The 25506-nt window shown below is 42.1% G+C and overlaps 1 long non-coding RNA gene across 1 annotated transcript; it reads left to right on the top strand.

Moving 5' to 3' along the window:
• Positions 1-15655: 15655 nt before the first annotated feature.
• On the top strand, positions 15656-19816 carry LOC114815424. The gene is made up of 2 exons (XR_003763187.1): positions 15656-15731; positions 19390-19816. It is a non-coding gene; the product is annotated as an uncharacterized LOC114815424 (long non-coding RNA).
• The last annotated feature ends 5690 nt before the right edge of the window (positions 19817-25506 follow it).

The raw sequence follows: 25506 nt of genomic DNA, 5'->3' as shown, positions 1-25506 counted from the left end.
CATTGTTTTAGAAATTCAAACTTCAGAGGATTTGAATGCACTGAAAATAGAGAAACGTCATCACTGCCTGGACAAGAAACTGTTGAATCCAGGACTTCAGGTTTCAGTAGATAGTTAAGTGGGTGGGCAGAGATTGGGCAGAAATGATTCCTATAATCCCTGAGCTAGATAGGTAGAGGGAAGAGAGGAGATGCTCTAACCCTGTACCAGGATGCTAAGCCCACTTGGGACCTAGCAATCTTTCATAGTTTTGCAGATCGCAATGAATTTCTCTATCTGAAGCAAGTGCAACTAATTCATTCATTCATTCAATAGTATTTATTGAGCGCTTACTATGTGCAGAGCACTGTACTAAGCGCTTGGGATGAACAAGTCGGCAACAGATAGAGACAGTCCCTGCCGTTTGACGGGCTTACAGTCTAATCGAAACTAATCGAAACCCGTTGTTCATTTATTGTGCGATGGGATGGTTTTCTTACTGGCTCTTGAGCCATAATATCAAAGCCATCTGCATCACAAAAAATAATGTAATTTGAAATAAAATGATATGACCCCTTCGTGATCATCCAGATCAGAAAACTTTAGTTCTTTAACATCCTTGGCAGGTCAATAAATCAATAGTATTTCTTGAACGACAGTCCCCAGAGCACTATATTAAGCCACTGGGGGAGTTCAATAGAGATGGAAGCCATGATTTCTGGTGCTAATGAGTATAAAATCTAGCAGAGAAGTTTGATCTCCAGAAATTTCTACAAAACCTATTTAAGGTATTGGTCATTAAATCCATTTAGCAAGAGAGGAGTATGCTAGGGAGCTTCTGCTCCACAACTGCATGCTTCTCAGTGAGAAAGTTCAATGTTCATACCTTATATGTGCACATTTGCTATTGTTCTTGTCTGTCCATCTCCCCCAGTTAGACTGTAAGCCCGTCAAAGGGCAGGGACTGTCTCTGCTACCGATCTGTATATTCCAAGCACTTAGTACAGTGCTCTGCACACAGTAAGCACTCAATAAGTACTACTGAATGAATGAATGATCTCAGCTTCTCTTTCCCCCACCCCCAACCTAGGATTAGGGCAGCCCACTCTTTCCATGATGGATTTCTCTACTGGCTAAAATAGATGGTGTGAACTTCTCCTAAGCCACTCCATATACCTGAAGCTCTTCTTTTGCTCGTTCACCACTCAGGATCCTAAAATGGGCTTCATGTAGGGGTAAGCAGAGACACTACCCTAGGAGATTGAAAATCACTCTGGTGTTTTCACTAGATAGAAGTAGCAGTTGGAGAAATATTCACGAGTGCTCTGTGAATCTCTTTGTCTATAAATAAATTTTAGTTTATTCACATGTATACATTATCCTTTCCCTTCTCCACATTTCCTTTCTCATGAGGAGAAAGGGAGAGAAATGCATAGGGTTATGAATAAGGAGGACAAGATGACTTCTCCAATAAATTAATCAGTGGTATTTATTGAGCAATCACTGTGTACAGAGTATTAAACTCTTGGGAAAGTACAACAGAGTTGATAGACCCAATCCCTTCCCAGAAAGGAAGTCTACAGTCTACAGTGGGAAACAGGAATTAAACTATAGTAACTAACCATGAGCCCTAAATGGGAAAGAGACTGTATCCAACCTGATTTACTTGTTCTTATCCTAGTGCTTAGGACAGGGGTCGACACATAATAAGTGCTTAACAAATACAATAATAATGATAACAATGGATGAGGGATAAGGTAAATAATAATAATAATGATTTCTTCCCTGTAGGCTGTGCAGTTCAAATCAGTACTTTGAAAGATGCGCTGAAAAAAGCTCATATTCTATAACCAGAATATCTCATTGACTATTTGATTCAAATTCTATTTCCTTTTTTTTTAATTGCAGATTATCCTCTGAAGATTACACACTGTGCAAAGAGTTCACTTTACAGGAAACACAAGACCATTACATCAGCTCAAAAAGCCGGTTCCTATTTATAGGTTTAACACTGAGTATAAGGTAGGAAAATCCAACATTGCCTTCATCACATTTTATTGAACAAGTTCCATGTATATGAAATCTGATTTACATGAAAATCTTAAGTGAAAGCAAAGACCTAACCATGCCTTTGGTTTTATTAAAATTATGAGTAACTTTTTTTCCACCAGCCCAATTTTTATAGATTATTTCTCATAACTCTTCTTAAGGAAAAAAAAGACAAATTAAATTTGTTGGATCAGATAAGCTGGGGGAGAAAAAAATAAAACCAAGTTATACTAGGACCACCGTGAATTTACATACCTTTTTTGAACGGTTGATATTGTTTCTTAGACATTTATTTCATTAATCCTCATAGCATTCTGAGAAAGTGATATGGGACTTTCTCTTCATTTCTTGCTTCACTAGACTATGGCTGTGCCTATTTAAATCAAACTTTTACAACACTCCATATTATTTGGTTCCAAACACATTCCCCTTTTAGAGTCACATGTTCAGCAAACCACAACAGAGAGCAGATGTTGACATTAACACACTGTCTGGGCTTTAGCCAGCCGGTCTGGCTGTAGAGCATGTTTGTTCTACATGACTCTATTCATCACTCGGTGTAGTTCAAAGTTCAGAAGTCACAATTAGTGTCTTCTTAATCATCCTGATGGGAGGCCTTCTCTGGCCAAGGCAAAGTTTAGAAGAAATATTTGGGTAAAAAGTCATCAATGAATCAGTCCAATACCCTGAAACCAAAGCAAAGCATCAAAAAATGCTGCCCACTTGGATGATTGGGGATTGACTTCTCCTCTTGAGGTGGATCTACCAAGGTAAAAGAAAGCGGAGAGCTCAGTCGATCAGTGGTATTTATTGAGGATTTACTGTGTGCAGAGCACTGTACTGAGTACTTTGGAGACTATAATGAGTAGTTAGACACGACCCCTGTCCTCAAATCCAGTCATCCCGTGGATTGATATTCACTGACTAACAAACTGGACTTTAGAATCTCCTCCCTTCTTCATCACTAAGAATATATCAATCAGTAATACTTAATGAGCCTCTAGTCAGTGCAGAGCACTAGACCAAGCAGTTAAGAAAGTACAACTGTCTAGCTTACATTAAGCCTACTCTCAAGGCACTTCCAATCTAAAAGAGTCAGTAGACACTAAAACAAGTTACAGATGTCGAACTAATAGGAAATGATTCCCCTCACCACCTCCCTTCTTCACCAAAGTTCAATGTGTGTTAAGGTTTGCCTGGGCTCAGTCTTGACATGTGTCCATTGGCAATTCACAACACAGCTTCTTCCAGCTTGCCACTTCCATTACGGAAATAATAGAACAGTTTATATCTTAGATGGGTAAACCTCAATCAATCCACAGTAAACTTAACATCTACTGCAGAGCTGCACTTGGGAGAGATGATATCTTCTACCCTATTGTACTCTCTCAAGTGCTTATCATTTCCAGTTTGCCATTTCCATTACGGAAGTAATAAAACAATTTATATCTTGGATTGGTAAACCTCAATCAATCCACAGAAAAGGTAACATCTTCTGCTTGTAGAGCAGCACTTGGGAGAGATGATATCTTCTTCCTTACTGTACTCTCTCTAGTGCTCAGTACAGTATTTAACACAAAGCAAGAGATGAAGAAATATCATTGACTGAGAGTACAATAATGTTTGTAGACACAAGCCTGCCCTTGAGCTCACAAATACATATGGAAGTATCTAATGCTTAGTACTATGTTAACAGGCTGCTCTTGAAGATTACCGTGTGCGCTCTTCCCATTGAAATGACAGTGTCTTGGACCGGCTACATCAGGAGTGCTCCGTGATGCCTTTGGATGCCAAGGTGTGAGGCACAAGGCCGACTTCATTGCCCTAGTGGATAGAGCACAGGCCTGGGAGTCATAAGGACCTCCGTTCTACCGCTCTACCACCTGTCTGCCGTGTGATCTTGGGCCAGTCACTTCACTTCTCTGTGCTTGAGTTTCCTTATCTTCAAATTGGGGATTAGACTGTGAGCCCCATGTGGGACGTGGACCGGGTTCAACCCTCTAGCTTTCATCAACCCCAGTGCTTAGTACAGTGCCTGGCACATGATAAGCGCTTAACAAATACTCTAAAAAATGTTATGGTCAGCAGAGTTGCTCTGCAGAGTTTGCAATCACTTCTCGCCCAGCAGGCCATTCCTTGACTGCAGCAGGGGAACTCAGCCACAACTGTGAACTCCAGGCACAGCATCAGTAGATCCTGCCCTGAAGGAGCCTTCAGAACAAGCACTGAGCACAGTGCTCTGCACATAGTAAGTGCTTAACAAATACCAACATTATTATTATTATTACTCTCTTCAATATTTAATACAGTGCTCTGCACATAGTAAGCACTCAATAAATATGGACCGACTGACAAAAACCATTATACCAAGCATCGCTTAACTAACAAATTAAGCAGTACACTTCACCTAATTCTGCCTAGGTTACCTTAGTCAGAGTTTGTCCTCACCCTCATCTTTGCTGGGTCGGATTTATGCCTGCCATAGCCAGTTTTTGGTTTCATGAAGAAAGAGGGAGAAATAGGAGAAACAGATCAGATCTGTTCTTAGCATGTGGATCCAACATGACGCTGAAGTGGAACATGGTATTCGTCGAGTATGTATTTCAATCACACACCTGATATTTAAAATATTGAATGTTTTGATATGAAACTTAACAGCATTATCCTGCAGCCAGCACATTTTAAACTGGAAACATCAAGAAATGTATTACCTCTTTATGCATGAATTATACACTCAAAACTTGTTTTACAATATCACTCAGTTCACTGGAAAATATTCCTCTTTCAGATTGTTCTTTTATTATTATTTAGATGTATTTTTTTTCTTAAAATTATAAATCTTTCCAGATGAATTATTTAAGAAATCAGTTGCTAACCAAAAAAAAGAAAAGAAAAAGGACCTGTAATCTCCACATGCTGTTTAGAAATATTTTGTTTATATACAGCCATTTACTTAAAGTACTGTACCAATTTACTCATTTGAATTTGAGGGATGATATACTCCTTTTTCATTACAGTGGCATTATAAGAAAAATCATATGATTTTAAAAGTCTCAAATCCATCCAAATATCTGAAAGCTTAGTTCTGAAAAGGAAGAAGGGATTAGAATCCAGCATCTCCCTTCTTTTTGAATAATTCTAAACTCACCTTAGAAGTCTATAAAAGGCAAAACAAATGACCAGTTGAAAAATTATCCCAGGCTTTCTGCTTCTTAAAATGCCAAAGACATCTGATGCCTTGGTGTCACCACACTGGAAGGTTTTCAGAATCATGTGGTTAAGAAATGGAGCAGAGCTCCAGAACGAGGGCTGGAGGAATTCATTCTCTTTCATGGACCTGTGTGTCCCCAGAGTGGCCTAGTGGAAAGAGCATATGCCTCAGAGTCAGGAGATGTGGGTTCTGCTTCCTGTTCAACCACCTGCCTGCTGCGTGACCTTGGACAAGTCACTTAAATTCTCTGTGACTCATCTGTAAAGTCAGGATTAAATCCCTCTTCTCTTCTCCCTATATAATGAACCCCTTATGGAACAGGGATTATGTGTGATATGATTGTTTTGTATCTATCCCAGTGCCTAATAATAGTAATATTGATAATAATAATGTTGGTATTTGTTAAGTGCTTACTATGTGCAGAGCACTGTTCTAAGCACTGGGGTAGATGCAGGGTAATCAGGTTGTCCCTCGTGAGGCTCACAGTCTTAATCCCCATTTTACAGCTGAGGTCACTGAGGCACAGAGAAATAAAGTGACTTGCCCACAGTTTCACAACTGACAAGTGGTACAGTGCTTGGCACATAGGGAATGATGATAATGGCATTTGTTAAAAGCTTACTATGTGTCAAGCACTGTTCTAAGCACTGGGGTAGAGGCAAGTTAATTAGATTGGACACAGTCCCTCTCCCCCTTGGGGCTGACAGTCTTCATCTCCATTTTTATAGATGAGGTAACTGAGGCACAGAGTAGTTAAGTGACTTGCAGGAGGTCATCCAGAGGACAAGTGACAGAATCAGGATTAGAACACAGTTCTTTCTGACTCCCAGGCCAATGTTCTATCCACTAGCCAAGCTGCTTCCCATAGATTCTTAATACCACACTTATCAGTGTTATTACCCTTCTGGAGCCCCACACTATTACTGGTGATCTCCCCTGATCTACCAAGAAAGGTTAAAGTTGGGAATTTTGTTTTCCTCTGCTAAAAGTTGACTGTTAATTCCAAACTATCCCTTCTCAGAGGAAACACTCAGCTACAAGTCCTGATCCCAGTGCTCTGTTTGGATGAAGAACAAAACCATTCTCATCAGCTCATCAACTCCAAGTTGGTACTGTAGCCTCCCGTATGGCTTTTGCACAGTGACCCTCTGAAACGGTTCTAGTCAGAAACAGTTAGTGGAAAGAGCACGGGCTTTGGAGTCAGGGGTCATGAGTTCGAATCCCAGCTCTGCCCCTTGTCAGCTGTGTGACTGTGGGCAAGTCACTTCACTTCTCTGTGCCTCAGTTACCTCATCTGTAAAATGAGGATTAAGACTGTGAGCCCCACGTGGGACAACCTGCTTCCCCTGTGTCTACCCCAGCGCTTAGAACAGTGCTCGGCACATAGTAAGCGCTTAACAAATACCAACATTATTATTATTATCTTTTCTAAGACATTGCCCATGTTAACAAATCCCAATCACAAACCCATCTGAGAAGCAGGTTGGCCTCATGGGTGGAGCACAGGCCTGGGAGTCAGAAGGACTCTAATCCCAGCTCCGTTACCTGCCAGCTTTGTGACCTTGGACAAGTCACTTCACTTTTCTTGGCCTTAGTTATCTCACCTTAAAAATGGGGCTATGAGCCCCATGTGGGACATGGACTCTGTCCAATCTGATTTGCTTGTTTCTACCCGAATGCTTAGTATACTTCCTGGCACATAGTAAGCACTTAATAATAATAATAATGTTGGTATTTGTTAAGTGCTTACTACATGCAGAGCACTGTTCCAAGCACTGGAGTAGATACAGGGTAATCAGGTTGTCCCACGTGGGGCTCACAGTTAATCCCCATTTTACAGATGAGATAACTGAGGCACAGAGACGTGAAGTGACTTGCCCACAGTCACACAGCTGACAAGTGGCAAAACAGGGATTTGAACCCATGACCTCTGACTCTCAAGACCAGGCTCTTTCCACTGCGCCATGCTGCTGACCATTTTTTTAAAAGGTGTGATACTGGTCTAGGTTCATGTTTGGCAGGTGAGGAAGGACAGCCCCAATTTTAGAACCTCCCATAACTTTGTTACCAACACTAGATGACCCTCTGTTCCCTGGTATAAACTCCACCTGCTAAATAACAATACCTCCATGGCCACTATAATTGTTCAAAATAATAATCCATACACTGAACAATTTCCAATCAATCAATTATTCAAATTTATCAAGTTCTTACTGGGTGCAGAGCACTGAACCAATTGCTTGGGACAGTACAATATAAGAGAGTTGGTAGACAAGTTCCCTGCCAGCAAGGAGCTTACAGTCCCTTTGAGGTGTTGGCTTTGAAGATTTACAGGATTTAGGACATGGGGAACTAGCAAATGAAGATTCAGTAGTATTTGAGTGCTTACTATGTGCAGAGCACTGTACTAAGCGCTCGGAATGTACAATTCGGCAACAGATAGGGATAATCAATAAGTCCATCGACGGGCTTATGGTCTAAGCGGGGGAGACAGATGGACAAAAACAAGACAACTTAATCACAATAAATATAATCAAGGGGATGCACACCTCATTAACAAAATAAATAGGGTAATAAAAATATAGACAAATGAGCACAGTGTTGAGGCGGGGGAAGGGAGCGGGGGAGGAGCAGAGGGAAAGGGGTGAAAGGGGGCTTAGCTGAGGGTGGTGAAGGGGGGGCAAAGAGGGAGCAGAGGCAGTAGAGAGAAAAGGGGAAGCTCAGGGGGAAGGCCTCTGGACTACAAAGTGAACTAAGCCCATCTAACTAAACAACTGTGTCCACTCCAATCTTTTAGTTTTACCGATGAGCCCAACAGAGAGATGTCTCCTTTGTCTTCAGATGAATCTTCTTTGTTGGACTGTTAGCTCCTTGAGGACAGAGATCATCATATCTGTTGTATTCTCCCAAGGACTTAGTATGTTCCTCTACACACAGCAAACTCTCAATAGAACTTTGACCTGCTGCATGCAGGAGCAATACTCTGCGAACAGTGGGTTCTCAACAGATGTAGGACGGTGGACAGAAATACCAGGTGTCTGACTAAAACTGGGTTTCACCCAGCATTTTAGAGATCTGGTCCCGGATTTGGGCATTCAAGAGATGACAGGGGGTCTTTCCTCAGTAAAATCCTCATGAGCTGTAGATTTTGATCAAAACACTTCACCTCTCGCAAGCCCTCAGTCTGAGGATGTAAATAGCATTCAGGAAAAAAATGCAGTCACTCCCCCAAAACCTTTAGCAACCCCTCAATTTCTTCCTTCTCCCTAAGACAAATTTGGCATAGTCCAGTCCCTTGAAATCTACACACACCTACACCCCAACCTTCAGTTCCTCTGAGAAAGGCCACCATACCGTTGATGTGACATCTGCCCTGGCCACCCAGTACTGGTAACTCTCCCTGTGCCATCTCTCCAGTGGTCAGCTGAGTCCAGAACAATTGCAATAGATGATTCTGCTGTCACTCAAAGGGAGTCACCCATCCTCGACAGTTTCCCACAGCTGAATGTGCTATTTACACAGATTCCAGGTAAGAGAGTGATCCAACAGATGCATCTGTTGGTTCTTGTTTGAAGCTGACTGTCACTTCAGCGTGTTTGATTAAGTTCATCACTTTGAGTCCTTGCGTAATTTGTTTTGCCCTCAACTTGTCCCATGTGATTGGCTACAGGCAGAGTCAATTTGGGTTGCATTGTCTGTTAACCAGCCATTTGGGAAAATGGAACCTGAATGATCTTATGTAATCTGATCAAGTCAGCCTCAATAAAACTGGGCCTTTGCTTATCTCCCTTCAGAGAGATGCATCTCTTTACCATAAAGTAATGGGAAAAATTTCAGTGATGTGCAGTATGAAAAGCTGTGACCCAGGCAGAAATAATCACAGAAGACAGATTTCATAATTCTGCTTTTGAACATCACATCAACAGATGATCAGGAAATATCTTTTTCAGCAATTTTCCAGTGGAAACCTTTATACTATGGTAGAGTTATGGATTCTAATAAGAAAACAGAACTAAAGCAGTCTCCTGCCATTCCAATGGGTTACTAACTCTATAGGCTCATCCTCAGAAGTTAATTGGATTAAACAGATGAAAGCTTTAGTGAGAAGTTTGAATCCCAGGATGATAGAAATGGGAAGAGGACAAAAACTCCTCACCACTGGCTTTAAAGCACTCTATCACCTTGCCCCCTCCTACTTCACCTTGCTTCGCTTTTAAGCACGTGCTGTTGTCTCTGCCTTTATTCCAAGCCATAATCTCCAATACCCAGACCTGTGTGTCAATAAATGTCCTATGTTTATTTATTTAACTTATACTGTTGTCCTTCCTTTTCACCGGTAACAGAAATTGCCCACTGGAGATCAACTTTCCTCAACTGATCAAAAATCATGACAATATCTTTCCTGAGGCTCTTTCTAGACCCTGCGGATCACTGAGGAATATGCTTTTTTGAGTTAGAGCAATCTTGATAACGTTCCAGAACACTGACAAATTCTGAAGAAAAGCTAATTCGTTCTCAAAGAGCAGGGGCTTAGAGACTAACTAACACTAAAATGACATCTGTTTTCCTTTTAACAAGTGACTGAAGGCTCTTTGTGGGAAGGGAGCACATCTAAGAGTTTTGTTGCACTGTGTTCTCCCAAGAACTTAGTGCAGTTTTCTGCCCACAGAGATCAATAAACAGCATTGATTGATTGCTGGATTAATCATTAGGAAAACCAATAACCCCACAGTAAACATGTAATATTAGGGTACTTTGTAATACTAGTAATAATCATAATATTTATAGTCCTTAAAGAAGCAAATATCTATCAGTCCATAGGATTTATTAAGCACTTATTATGCACACTGTACTGGGCACTTCGGGGAGTATGAAACAACTAATAGATATGATTCCTGCTGTTCAGAAGTTTATAATCTACCACACAATTGCTTTCATTTATTTATTAAAATTCAGGGTAGGCTTTCTAAACAAAAATCTTTTACAATGATCACTTTTTTCTCAATGATCCTGACTGGAAATGAGGAGACCTCTTAAAACATTCCTCTGCTTCACCACACTTCTTCCATCCCTCTTCTTATGAAACTTCTTTCTGAACACTGGAGTAAAGTAAGATCAGTTCTTCAGGAGCATATCCAAGTGGATTTATGGGTCAGTCTCATCCTTTGCTGAAATAGTCCTATATATTGTCTAATCCTGGCAGATATACGGGGCCTGATCAGTAATTCCTGGTTCCTATCCAGGCCTAGCACTACCTTCATTCGGTGCCAGCCTGGCCTGGTTTCAGCTATGATGTATCAGTGCTTGGCACAGAAGTAGCAGAGACTGGAAATTCACTTCTGGTAGCTTAAAGCCTCCCTAGAATCATCAGCACCAAGAAGTGCCCAGAAGCTTCCTTGTATTTTTCAATCAACTGCCTGAGTTGTCAGAGCCCAAGCCCAAGCCAAACAAACAAGCCTCACCAGAACCTAGCTCTGTGTCTGACATCACCTGGGTGACTCTAATGCTATTTGCCTACTGCCTCGTTAAACTATGGGGTAGCTTGGAATCACCCTGCCTTCCACAAGTTCCTTGGACCAGAAATCAGTCAGAGCCTGCAGAGGATGACCTGAGTTGGCTGTAGGTCACCCAGACCCTCCCAATTCCTGTTCTCTATTGCCAAGGCAGATCTCCTCATGGTCCCAGAGCCACAGGAGCTGCTTTGACGGACAAGCCGAGAGGGTTCTCTCCCATCCAGTGGCATGCTCACCTTCTAGGAACGCCCCAACTAACCAGTTCTTTTGGCTACACCAACACTGCAGTGAAAAAGTGAGGTTGGACACCCCAGGAGAATAGGGAGAAACAGCCATGCATTGTGGGGGAAGACTTTCCAGCTCACTCAGACCAAAAACCCACTTTCACCGAATCGCAAGTAAAGATGCATTTCGCCTTTTGTCCGTAATTCTAGTGAGAACAGATTTGGAGCCCGAACAGCCTGGTTAACAGTTCTGACTCCCTCTAAGTGGGGGAAATGTGGTGTGAAGTGTCGAGTGGGAAGTGAATCAATCTCTGTCAGCTGTGGCCTATTTGGCTCCAGAATTTTACAGTGGGCCAGATGGCTGGCAAGTTCCCCTCCTGCCCTGTCGTTCAACTCTGCCTCGGGGGGATACTTGGCACAAAGGGCAATAACGACTCCTCAGCGTTCCCAATAATGTAGGCAACAGCTTGTAATATTTTAGAGCTGTGAATACCATGGTTTCTCTTTAGATTCTTCCTCTGCTCCAAGGCATCCCTGGTCTGGTCCAGAGCCTGGTCTTTTAGCCAGCGGTCGACCCCGTCTACTCTACTCCTTCGTTCTTCCGGGCACCGACAGGCCCAATCAGGAAGTCATTGCTTAAAAGTTTGGGGATCCAGTTCTCCCCACTCTACCTCGCTGGGGAGGCTCTGCTGCTGCTCAAACCCTCGTCAGCGTCAGCCATCTGCTATTGCCGCTCTTGCAAATGTGTTGAACTCTGTCTGCCCGCCACCTGCCAGTACACTGCTGCCAGTGCCCATCTCCCATCCATTCCATTGACTGCCTTCCTCCGTTCCCCAGCTTCAGCAGTCTGCTCTGGCATCCTCACTTGTTGTTTTTGGAGGGGGGTCGAGGTCATAATCAGGAGATGTTGGGGAGGGAGCACGCATAGTCATAGTAGTAAACGTTGAACAGTTTTCTGAGACTCTCCTGACCTTAATGCCTTTGAGTTCCCAAATCCAGTCCACATCTTTGGAGAAGAGGTAAATGACAGACTGTCTTCACTAGGATACTGCTAGAAGCAAGTGAACAGATTTGGTTCAGATCGCTTACCAAGTTAGAGCCAATGTAGTGCAGGGTACAGAGAGGAGGACTAACTGTACCCTACCTGAATAACAGATGCCAAAATGGCAAGACACATTCTCGTTACATCTGTTCCCCCCATCTGGGGGGTGGCGAGGAGGATGGAAAGAAGGAGAATTGGGGGTATGACTTCCTCACAATATTAGCCAATGCCTTAGAGGCATTCAGATTATTTTAGAAGAAAAAACAGTCCAGTTTTCCCTTCCTGTCTCCCTGAGGTGCAGCTCTGATCAATCAATCCACTGGGTTTTGCCAAATAATACACTGTATTTCAAGCAAAAGCCTAAAATAGGTCAGAATAGTACTCACCCAAGCAAACTCAAAGACAAATGGGGCCTTACCTGCCTATTACAATTTTCATCATCTCTAGCCTTGCGTTTGGGCCAATTAATTGGTCCCAAACTAACAAAAGTCAATGCACCCATTTAGCTCTTTCAGGTCCACAGAACTAGGGCCTCAAGGCTCATTTGCATAATTAGTTGGAAATGAAATCATGTGAAAAATTCTACAATATAAGGATTGTTAATTTTTCAGCCCTATTTATCCATAACCTGGGGAAACACAAACTGCTAAATGGATAAAATAACTGAGAAATATTTGGCCCGCAATCCCATTACCTCACCTATACGACAGTAGCATGTATATTTAATGTTTTCAAGGTGTAGCTAAAAAAAAAAATCCAACTAAATTTCACAGCAAAGTTCTGCAGTGATGATTGTAATTTACATGAGTTATGTATACACGATAGCAGTTTCCAGCAGTGTCTTCATCATAGTCTCCTAGACCTGATTCCTTAGCAGTTCCCGGGCAGAATAACCACAACTAACTCCCAGGTCCTGGGGGACTACTGACCCCGGGGCATTTTCTGGGTTGCATCTGTACCTGCATGAGGCAGCACTTCAGAAATGACAGAACCATACCATTCTTGCAGGACTTTTTATGACATAAGACAGTGCTTGATTCTTTCATTCTGAGGAGGGCTACTAGCTTCCATCCAGCCTCCTCCTTTTCATTCCCAGCTGCAGAAGAATATGGCTTCCTCTCTGTCCATGTAACACCTACCCAGGTAATCAATCATCATCATCATAATCATTGTGGTATTTGTTAAGTGCTTTCTATGGACTAAGCAAAAGGAAACAGCATGGCCTAGTGGATAGAGCATGGGCCTGGGTGTCAGAAGGACCTGGGTTCTAATCCCGGCTCCACATCTTGTCTGCTGGGTGACCTTGGGCACGTCTCTTCACTTCTCTGTGCCTCAGTTATCTCATCTGTAAAATGGGGATTAAGACTATGAGCCCAATGTGGGGTAGGGACGGTGTCTAGTACATTGCCTGGCACATAGTAATCATTTAACAAATATCACAATTATTATTATCATTATTATTTGCTGGGGTAGATGCAGTACAATCAGATCAAACTCAATTTCTGCCCCACCTAGTGTTCTAAGAAAGAGGGAGAATAGGTATTTAATCCCCATTTTATAGAGGAGGGAACTGTGGCACAGAGCACTTAAGTGATGTATCCAAGGTCACACAGCAGGCAAGTGGGACTGCAACCCTGGTTCCCAGTTCCGATGTCTTACTACCACACTACCCGTGTATGGTGGCTAATAAAGGCAGAGGGATCTCAGCCTAGAGAGTCAGACTCATTTCATCCATTTCCTCTTTCCTATGAAGAAATCATTAGTACATTCAATTGTTTAGATTACTCTGTAAATACACTTATGTCTATCTCTGCCATAAATTAGTAAATGCCTGGTGAACATGGAATGGATCATTTGATACCTCCCACATGTTTAGTTCATGTGTTTAGTTCAGCAGAATCAATTAGTGTGAGACAATGTTTGCCCCTCAATCTCCACAAGAAACAGCAACTCCTTACCATTGACTTTAAAGCATCCCGTCACCTTGTCCCTTCCTACCTTACCTCTCGGGTTTTCCTACTACAACCCAGTCAGTATGCTTTGCCTCTCTAACGCTGACTTATTCACTGTATCTCAATCTCATCCACTCATCCATATCCTACCTCTGACCTAGAACACCTTCCCCTTTCATATCTGACAGACAATAACTTTCCCCGACTTTCAAAACCTCATTAAAACCGCCTACTCCTCCAGAAGGCTTCCCTGACTAAACCCTCATTTCCTCTTCTCCCAGTCACTTTTGTGACATCCTTGAACTTGGAATTTCATTCTTTATTCATCCCCTCCCTCAACCTCACAGCACCTATGCACATATCTGTAATTTATTCATTTATTATTAACATCTGTCTCCTCGCTCTAGATTGGAAGTTTGTTGTGGGCAGGAGCTGTGTTTATCGAGTCTGTTATATTGTACCCTCCCAAGCATTTAGTTCAATGCTCTGCACACAGTAAGCACTCAATAAATAGAATTCATTGATTGATATAATACATTGCACCTAATAGGTGCTCAGTAAATAGTAATACTACACTAGTGCATCTTTCCCTAATCTGACTGCTCTGATGACAGCAATAAAATCACTGTTATTCACTCAAGGAGTTACAATCTAGCAGGAGATACAAATACTAAAATACATTACCAGAAGGGAGAAGCAATAAAATTTTAGGATCTGTATATAAGTGCTTTTGGGAGAGGTGGTTGTGTGAATACTACGGCTTTAGGGGATGAAGACTTAACTGTATAGCTGATGCCATAATGGGGGAAATAATGATGATAATAATAATGGCATTTGCTAAGAACATGCTTTGTGCCAAGCACTGAGCTAAGCACTGGGTTAGATCCAAGAAAATCAACTTGATTGGGAATGAGAGGTCAGTCAGGAAGCCGCCCATTTGTTTTCAGTTCAGGGCCTAACTGTTATCCCAGCTCTATAAATTCTGGAAATAATAATTGGCAATTGCTCAGAATTGAGTCCCTGTAGCACCACAATAGAAAAGTTTGGGACTCTTTTCCAATTACAACCCACTCTGCTCCACCTGTGCCCAACACGATCAGGATAACTGGGGTTTGGATTACCCCCTCAGGCTTTTTAACCCCCCTGGACCTAGTCCAGAACCCACCTCAGTGCTCTGCTCAGTCAGTGCTCAGAAAACAGTCCCCAGGTTCAGTTGTTTTGGGCATCGGGGACCCATTACAGGAACTTCGGTATGTGAGCCCCCTTAGAGGTACAGAGAGATCCAGTCGTCTTCCAGATTTTGAGGTCCCTAGCCATAATGAAAAAGCTTTTAAAATGCTAAAACATGAGCACATGTTCAAGTGAGGCCCAGAAAAGTGGCTTTCCCATCCTGACCCATCCTGTCCCATCCCACCCCATCTCTCGGTCCTGGCTGTAGGAGCTGCTTTTCCATTACTATATAGAGCCCGGATCCCAAGACCCAGCTACACAAGCAGGAGAGTCTGCTGGGGAGCATCACACAGAAGAGATCATAGGCATCACTTATCAGGACCCCAAGCTGTGAGTTTGGTCACTAGGCTAGTGCTTAGAGTAGCTAAAAATCTTGTAAACATTCCGGCCCATACCGTATGACTTTTACTTTAAATCGGTCCAGCAGAAAATCCGTGACTTTCACCCTCGGCAGCTGTTGAGAGTTGTTATCTGTGTGCAGCAGTTGACTGGAAGGAAAGGTTTGGGAGCAGCTGTCCTTTCTAGCCCTTGGTGAGTAGTCGCAGCCGCTGCTGTTAGGAACCCATGTTGTCTCTTGGCAGTAGAATGAAATAGATGAGGCCTCCTGCTTTCATCCACTGCTCCTGACACTGTCCGGGCAGCTGGACTGACACCTTGGCTCCAGATGTAAGGTGGTTTCTGCCGTGCAAAAAAATCTCTCTCTTCCTCTCCTTTTCCCTCTTTCTCTCCCTCTCCCTTTCCCCAACTGGCACAGATTACAACTTTGCCTCTGAGCCAGAAAGCAGCAGAAAGTGCAAGGTAAATAGACAAAGAGTTGCTCTCAAAGGGCTCTTCACTTTCTTATGGGGTCTCAAAGGGTCACCGGACCAGCCCGGTTCTGGTCTCCCAGGGCTCTTAATCCTACCTGCTCTCAGCAACCCACAGTTTGGCTGCATCGCTTGGTCTATCGTGGTCTAGTGGAAAGAGCACGGACCTGGGAGTCAAGACTGGGTTCTAATTCCAGTTTCACCACTTGCCTGCTCTGTGACCTTGGGCAAATCACTTATCTTCTCTGGGTCTCAGTTTCCTCATAAGTCCAATAAGGATTAAATACCTGGTCTCATGCCCTCTTAGACTGTGAGCTGCATGTGGGACAGAGATTATCAGATGAGATCATACAGTATTTGCCTAAATGCTTAGCACAGAACTTAGTATTTATGTGCTTAACACCACTATTATTTGTAGTTTATTTATGATAATTATACAATCACTTCAAGTTCTACTTCAGTTTACCCTGCAGGAATCCCTACATGAAATCTCAGTCCACTTTGTCATTTAGCAGCTGCCTATATTTCCTCTTGTTAGTCATCCTTTTCGCTTGTCCAACCCATTAGAGTTATTCTGAGATTTATGCTGCAAAACTCTTAATAGATCAGGAGTGTTGAGGTTGGCACCATCAGCCTTTAAGAAGTTAAAGCAACAGATGACTAACACCAGCAGTGGAAAACACCTGACTTTGTAGCCCCTGTTGTAGATAGATGAATCAAAATTTGGGGTTCCCCCCCCCCCCCCCGAGTCAAGACGCTGCAAAATTGTTTTACAGTGGGTGAAATATTGGACTGCTCCTTACTTATCACACCTGCCAACCTTGAGAGGGTCTCTTCGTCATTACTTAAAACTGCCAATTTAGAAGATAGCCCAGTGGGAAAAGAGAACACCTGGAACAAATAGAGGTTTTACAACAGCTGCTGTCTGCCTACTGCAGTCAGCACTAGTTGTGAATCTTAAATAGGAAAAGGAAGGTCCAAGTACCTTTCTTTCTAAGAAGTCAGAAATCCCAGAGTCGGGGCTGGTGCCTATGGTGAGAGGCACCACCTTAGCTTTGAAGTCCCTCCCACGTCACATCCTACAGGCCATCACTCTCCCCACCTTCAAAGCTTTATTAAAAACACATCTCCTCCAAGAGGTCTTCCCCAACTAAGCCCTCATTTTCTCTTTTCCCACTCTCTTTTGTTTCTCCCGTGCACTTGGATTTTCACCTTTTATTCTCATATCCCTCAGGCCCACTGCACTTATGTACATATCTCTAGTTTATATTAATGTCTCTTTCCCCCTCTTGACTTTAAGTTCATTGTGGGTAGGGAATGTGTCTCTCAACTCTTTCATTCATTCAATAGTATTTATTGAGGGCTTACTATGTGCAGAGCACTGTACTAAGCGCTTGGAATGAACAAGTCGGCAACAGATAGAGACAGTCCCTGCCGTTTGACGGGCTTACAGTCTAATTGGGGGAGACGGAGAGACAAGAACAATGGCAATAAATAGAGTCAAGGGGAAGAACATCTCATAAAAACAATGGCGACTAAATAGAATCAAGGCGATGTACATTTCATTAACAAAATAAATAGGGTAATGAAAATATATACAGTTGAGCAGATGAGTACAGTGCTGAGGGGATGGAAAGGGAGGGGGGAGGAGCAGAGGGAAATGGGGGGAAAAGAGGGTTAAGCTGCGGAGAGGTGAAGGGGGGGGCGGTAGAAGGAGTAGAGGGAGAAGGGGAGCTCAGTCTGGGAAGGCCTCTTGGAGGAAGTGAGTTTTAAGTAGGGTTTTGAAGAGGGGAAGAGATTTATAGCTGAGCTTAATATGGTACTTTGCAAAACAGTAAGCACTCAGTAAATACAAACACCTCCATTAATACCTGGAAGAGGAAAATTCCTCAATTAATGGTATTTGTAGCACCTACTTGAGAAGCAGCGTGGTGTAGTTGGGCTGGGAGTCAGAGGACCTGGGTTCTAATTTCGACTCTGCTAATTACCTGCTGTGTGACCTTGGAAAAGTCACTTAACTCCTCTGTACCTTAGTTCCCTCATCTCTCTCATGCTAATAGAATGTTACAGGAGCATTCTGGAAATTTCAGTTAATAAAACAATTGAATATAAAGGGGGCCGAATTAAAACAGACTGCCCCAAGAGTGAAATATATATAGAATTACATCAAAAATTAAATCTTGTTTCCTCTTAAAAAAATATTATTATGGATTGCAAAGATTTGGGATGATAAAGTCAATTAAGTGTTGAAAATAGATTTATTCCCCTGAGGACAAATAAAAAAAAAATCAACGATGTGAGAAACTGGGCTCTCCCTACCCACTCCAAATATATTTTTTTCAAATGCAGTCTTTTCCCTGGAGCTGACCTCATTCTACCTTCTACATAATGCACATACCTCATTTGGGATCCTTTGGTATTCTAATTACCACTCAAGAGGATTTACAGTTACTAGATTAACTTTGTGTTGGCTTACCTATTATTCCCTGGATGGAATAGAAACAAGTAAGGAATAAGATACAAGATTAACAAAAAAGGAATGATATAGGTCAAGAAATGATGTTTTCTAACATATGCATCTCTGCTACTTTTCAGAAATCTACCATTTCCTTTTTCTGGCTTCACATTCTCTATTCAAATACAGAGAAAATGGTGAATTAGTAGTTTTCTACATTTTAATCTTTTTGGTTACTATTAAAGGTGGTCCTTTTGGGGACAAAGATATGTTAGAATGATTAAATTGGCATAAACCCATCAAAATAATAAAAATGTAAATACTGAGGAAAGATATAGGGTATGAATGGTACTTAAACCTTTTCAGTTTTCACTAAGCTTCTACTTCTAAGTCACATCACCCCTAGCTTTAGGACAAGTTCCAATCACAACAGTGATTAATATCTACTGTCTGGGGCCAACAGGTATTGTATTATTGGCAAGAGAAACTGAGATCCCAGAAGATTATTTCTGTGCTTATAGGATATGGGTAGAGTCAAAGAGAATACAAACTAGAGAAGCAGTGTGGCATAGTGGATACACCTGGGAGTCAGAAGGTCATGGGTTCTAATTCCAGCTCTGCCACTTGTCTGTTGTGGGACTTTGGGCAAGTCACTTCACTTCTCTGTGCCTCAGTTACCTCATCTGTAAATTGGGGATTGAGACTGGGAGCCCATGGGGGACAGGGACTTTGTCCAACCTGTTCCACATGGGGATCCTTAATTCCCATTTTAGAGATAAGGTAATTGTAGAATGGAGAAGTTAAGTGACTTGTTCAAGGTCACACAGCAGACAAATGGTGGAGCAGGGATTAGACCCCAGGTCCTCCAACTCCCAGGCTTGTGCTTCCTTTACTAAGACACGTAACTTTTCCGATTTCAACATTAAAGGCCTGGAACGGGTGGCAAATTCTGCAGGGGATCATTCCGAGGGGAAAAAGAAGAACTGTGAAGAAAAGATATTTTCCAATTTCAACATTAAAGGCCTGGAACAGGTGGTCTCGTCAGCAGGGGATCATTCTGTGCGTGGTAAAAGAACTGTGAAGAAAGGATACTCAACGTTCAACTTGGGATCTGTTACCAAAAAGTTGCCATTTACCTACTGAAACAGAATGATGAATTGTAAACTCTTCCACTGGATTGTAATCAGTCAGCTGATCCAAAACCCATCTGAAGGGGAGATTCTACTACCCCTGCAGCAGATATTTTAAATAACTCAGAAGTCTGGGGAATAGAGTCACTGTAAATACCTTCCTACCTATCTCGAATTCAATTGTGTGTAAAATAAATAACAAGGCCTCATTTATCTTATTATAAACTACGTTTTATTTTTGTGGTCACAGAGAGTAAAAAAGCTGTTATAAACCAATAAAATACACATTTAGTCTTAAACGCCATAGCTTTGGAAATGAATGAAGGATGGAGAGAAGGAAAGGCATATAAATAGAGCCTTCATTCCCTTTCCATTGTATTAATGCCTTAGTCAGCATAATCAGTCAAGTCCAGACTATGTACTGATTCAAATTCGGTAAATTTACTACTTTATAGGAAAAAAAACCCTGAATATTGAGTGTGTGCTAGGGCATTCTTGTGCCACTCCATAATGGCAGAAATTATTGAATATTTCTTCAATAACCACACAACTAGGGTGACTATTTGTCTAATATCCTGGATGATATCATTTTTAGCTAGTATTTCCCCTGTTGGTACAGATAAGGCACCAAGCGCCTTTATGAATGGCATTTATTTTCAGAACCCAGCCCGACTTTGGGTCCTGCCTCTGAGTGCCACAGCTCAGAAGCAGCACCCAAGTTCGAGGAGCCTTTGGAGGTGGAATCCGGCCCTGGAGCAAGTGAAAGAGTCAAGGTACTCCCCAGAGACATGCTCTAAATTCAAAATAGCCTGCATGATGTTGTCTGCTGTGTGACCTTGGGCAAGTCATTTCACTTCTCTAGGCCTCAGTTACCTCATCTGTGAAATGGGGGCTGAAACTGTGGGCCCCATGGGGGACATGGACTATGTCCAGCCCAATTTGCTTGTATCCAACCCAGCGCTTATACGATGCTGGGCATATAGTAAGTGCTTAACAAATACCACAGTTATTATTAAAATGTCATTATTTCTCCCTCCCATTTAGACAGCCTTATGTGGGCCAGGGACTACTGTCCTACCCGATTAACCCAGCGCTTAGAAAGGTGCTTGACACATAGTGCTTAAAATATAATAATAATAATAGTAATAATATCTACTCTGTGACCTTGGGCAAACCACTTAACTTCTCTATGCCTCAATTACCTTATCTGTAAGATGGAGATTAAGACTGTGAGCCCCACATGGAACAATCTGATTACCTTTTATCTACTTAGAAGAGTGATCGGCACATAGTAAGTGCTTAATAAATGCCATTATTATTATTATTATTAACAATAATGCCATGCCACATCTGATATAGTGCATGTGATTTTTACATGGATGATAGCCATTCATTCAGTCATATTTATTGGACACTTACTGTGTGCAAAGTATTATACTAAACATTTGGGATAGTATAAAATAACAATAAATGGTCACATTACCTGCCCACAACTAGCCTCACTGGTAGCTGGCCAATACATCAGAGTTGAGGGACATTACGACAGAACCTCGGATTAACAGTGCTCTGCACATAGTAAGTGCTCAATAAATACCATTGATTGATGAAAAGTCTCTGCATGAAAAACTCATACGTTGCCACAGATGACAAAGAGAAAAATCGGTGGGAAATATCAGCCTCATCAGGAGGGGTGGTTACTGCCGATCAAATTGCAGTCCAACCTGAAGTGCAAGTCATCCTAGCCCCGGCACTAAAAGGCACACGCAGGCCCAGAAACCATCATCCACCATTTTGGCTCTGTGCTGCCTTTTCTCAGACATTTACAGGTAATCCTATGGGCATTGTTGAATTAGAGAAGCAGCGTGGCTCAGTGGAAAGAGCCCGGACTTGGGAGCCAGAGGTCATGGGTTCGAATCCCGGATCTGCCACCTGTCAGCTGTGTGACTGCGGGCAAGTCACTTCACTTCTCTGTGCTTCAGTTACCTCATCTGTAAAATGGGGATTAAGACTGTGAGCCTCACGTGGGACAAACTGATGACCCTGTATCTCCCCCAGTGCTTAGAACAGTGCTCTGCACATAGTAAGCGCTTAACAAATACCAACATTATTATGTCAGTGAATTATCAATCAATAAATAGTATTGTATGCTTACTTTGTGTGGAGAATTGTATTAAGCACTTAGGAAAGTACAATAAGGTAAGTTCACACAATCCCTGCTGACAAGGTATTTGTGTCTAAGGGAAGATAATATTAATAATAATAATAAAAATCATTTAAGCACTTACTATATGCCAAGCTCTGTACTAAGTACTGGCTTAAATACAGTACAATCAGATCACATGGGACCACCATCTAACTGGGAGAATTTAAGTCCTATTTTACAGATGAGGAAACTGAGGTATGGGGACTTTAAATGATTGACCCAAGGACACATAGCAGGCAAATAACCGAGCCAGAATTAGAACTGAAGCCTCTTGATTCCCAGGGTCGTGGTCTTTCCATTAAGGCCATGCTGCTCGTAGAAGAGGCTGCTGCACTAGAGATTCTCTGAACTGAACGATTGTTTAGAAGAGCCCATGCCTTCTCTTCGGTCAGAGATCCAGCTTTCTAATTTTGCTCCTCAGTGAATGTCAGTGGAAGTTGAAGGGCAGAGGAGGGGAGAAAAAAGGAAACAAAGTCATTGGAAGAGGCAAAAATGGGGCACAGGGTTTTATGTGAATATTCAACTCCATGTTTCTTCCATTCATTCTTCTTGAGCCCTTGATTATGTGAGAGGAAGATAGATGTGTCCAGGTTCTGCCACTTATTGTGGAGAGACTTACCCTAGCTCACTGCCACTACGGAGATAATATATTTAGTTATATATTAAATGCTCACTTTGTGCTAAATGCTAGAATAGAAACAAGATCATTAGATCAGACACTGGCCAGGTCCCACATACTGCTCTCAATGTAAAAGAGAAGGAGAGGGAGGAATCAAGCATATGGACATTCTCAGAAGTATACAACTTGTGGTGTCCATTTTGCTGTTCCCCGCATCCCCATCCTCCTCACTAAAAGATGCATATTCTAACCTGATCCATAAAACACAACTATGATCCCACAAAGCGGGTTTAACACAACAAAAAGAATAAACATTGGGCCCATGTAATCAGGGAAGATCTCTGAGCCCTCAAAATATTCTAAACATTTGGATTTGAGTTGGAAAGTGCCTGTCTTTAAGGAGTCGATTGTTATTTTAACTTGGACTTCTCTTGTTCTATTTCATTCCTTGATCTAATACTGATTATTCTGCAGGTATCAGATTTCTTGGGTTTATCCAGGATTGGATTCCAAGCCTGTTTTATGTTGTTACTGTCTATTGCTGATTTTTTTTTCTGCCTAATTTTCCTATGACTTTCATTAAGCTCCCTTTAATGGTGAGCTCTTGAGTAACTCATCTCAAAAAAAAAGTCACAAAAAGAACTCAGCCAGTGGATTGAGCATGGGTCAGGTCTAGGAGTCAGAAGGTCATGAGTTCTAATTCCAGGTATTCCACTTGTCTGCTGTGTGACCTCGGGCAAGTCGCGTAACTTCTCTGTGCCTCAGTTACTTCATCTGCAAAATGGGGATTGAGACTGTGAGCCTCATGTGGGACAGGGACTGTGTCCAACCCAGTTCACTTGTATCCACCCCAGCACTTAGTACAGTAAGTGCTTAGCAAATATCACAGTAATTATTATTATTATTATTGGTCAAGTTTAACCACATGAAATAAGGACTAAGTGTGTCCCACTGCAAATGTTCCGAACCCCTCTATTTGTGTGCCGTTGACCTTGGGGAAGTCACTTCACTCCCTATGCTTCAGTTACTTCATCTGTGAAATAGGGTTTAAAACTGTGAGCCCTGGGTGAGACATAGACTGTGTCCAGTCTGATTATCTTGTTTCTATCCCAGCTTCTAGTACAGTCCCTGGCAAATAGCACTAAACAAATACCAATTTTTTAAAAATGGGTGTACTAATACCAGGAAACAGCTGCTTTTTTTCTCTTTAAATGTAAGAGTGGATATGTTACTGCTCAAGATCCTGCACAGGCTTTGCAGCCAAACAGTAACAGCTGTCTCCACATGTGCACAGAGGATGAAGATTAAACTAAACCTTCTTCTAGGACTTTGAGAGCACGCATCTGTCTGTGTGCATTTCTGCCAACAGAATGTCTTCTATTCAGCTTATGAAATAGTTTTTGAATGGCCATTTAACATAGAGCCTCTTTACATTGACAGTGGACTTAATTATGGTATGATAGGATCTTGGGCCTAAATGGTCTCCGCTTCCAACTTCATTCTGGACTGCCCTAAACAATAAAAAATATCTCTGATTCATGTTCAAGGTTCGCCTACCCTCTATAACCCCCAGATCATTTTTCTCTATAATTCCATTTGGTCATTCACTCTAAAATCTAAAATCTAAATTTGAAAATCAGTACAGCTCTCTTTCTTTGCCTAAAGCACTTGAGTCTGCTGTCCTTAACTGTGTTGGTTTTGATCATTTTTCCAAATTATCGCAGTCATTTTGAGTTCTAATCTTATATTCTGAGGTACTGACCAGCTCATTCTAGCTCAGCATCCTCTGTAAAATAAACAATTCCATTTGGCACGGGCCTGGGAGTCAGAGGACCTGAATTCTGACCCCAATTCTCCATGTGTCTGCTCCATGACCTTGGGGATGTCACTTAACTGTTCTGTGTCTCTGTCTCCCCAGTTGCCGAGTTTTTTAATGATACCTGGTAAGCACTTACTATGTGTCAGACCCTGAACTAAGCATTAGGTTATAAACTACTCAGGGTGGACCCAGCTTCACAAATGAGGGATTAATTAGGTTGATTAATGATTAATAATAAACAATAATTAGTAATGATAAACAGTAATTACTAATTATCAATTAATACCTGTTTTCCCTCCCTCTTAGAATCTGAACCCCATGAAAGACAGGAACCATGACCTACCTGATTATTTTGTATCTACCCCAACTTTAGGACAGTATTTAGCATTTAACAAATACCACTATGATTATTATTATTTCTTGATGAATAATGGTAGTCAAAAAGAGGGCTACCAGTTAACCCCACAGTCTGCAACTGAGGTAAATTAACTGCACGAAATTACACTGTTACCTGACAATTTAGGATTGACACACCTGTGATGGGTTTTGCTGCTTTTAGAGAAGCAGCATGGCTCAGTGGAAAGTGCCCAGGCTTGGGAGTCAGAGGTCTTGGGTTCGAATCTTGACTCTGCCACTTGGCAGCTGTGTGACTGTGGGCAAGTCACTTTACTTCTCTGTGCCTCAGTTATCTCATCTGTAAAATGGGGATTAACTGTGAGCCCCAAGTGGAACAACCTGATTATCCTGTATCTCCCCCAGAGCTTAGAACAGTGCTCTGCACATAGTAAGCGCTTAACAAATACCATCATTATTATTATTTGCCTGCCAAAGCACCACAAAAAAGATGCTGATTAGCTAGTAACGCAGAACTTCAGAGGCTGCTGATTAGAGAGGTTACAAGAAGAAATCTCACAGAACTCAGAAGAAACTCCTCTCCTGACCCATAAACTTGACTTAATTCCAATTAATCTCAGACTACAGCACCTGTATCCCAGCTGGGGAGTTGGGGAGAGCTTGGACAAGCATAGATGACCCTGAGTAGGTGGGTGGGGAAAAGGAGTTGTGTTAATGAAAGGACAGGATCTTCACTGTTTTATGGTTTTTCCTTCTGGATTACGCCATGGTAGTAAACACTGACATGAGGGACCCAGTTGGATACCACTCTAAAAATAAACCTGTTGTGAACCAGGTTTCATACCTGTATTCTAAGAGAAGCAGCGTGGCTCAGTGGAAAGAGGCCGGGCTTGGGAGTCAGAGGTCATGGGTTCGAATCC

This window comes from Ornithorhynchus anatinus, chromosome 12 (assembly GCF_004115215.2).
Source record: "Ornithorhynchus anatinus isolate Pmale09 chromosome 12, mOrnAna1.pri.v4, whole genome shotgun sequence".
NCBI lineage: Eukaryota > Metazoa > Chordata > Mammalia > Monotremata > Ornithorhynchidae > Ornithorhynchus > Ornithorhynchus anatinus.
This window is presented reverse-complemented; position numbering and strand designations above follow the sequence as displayed.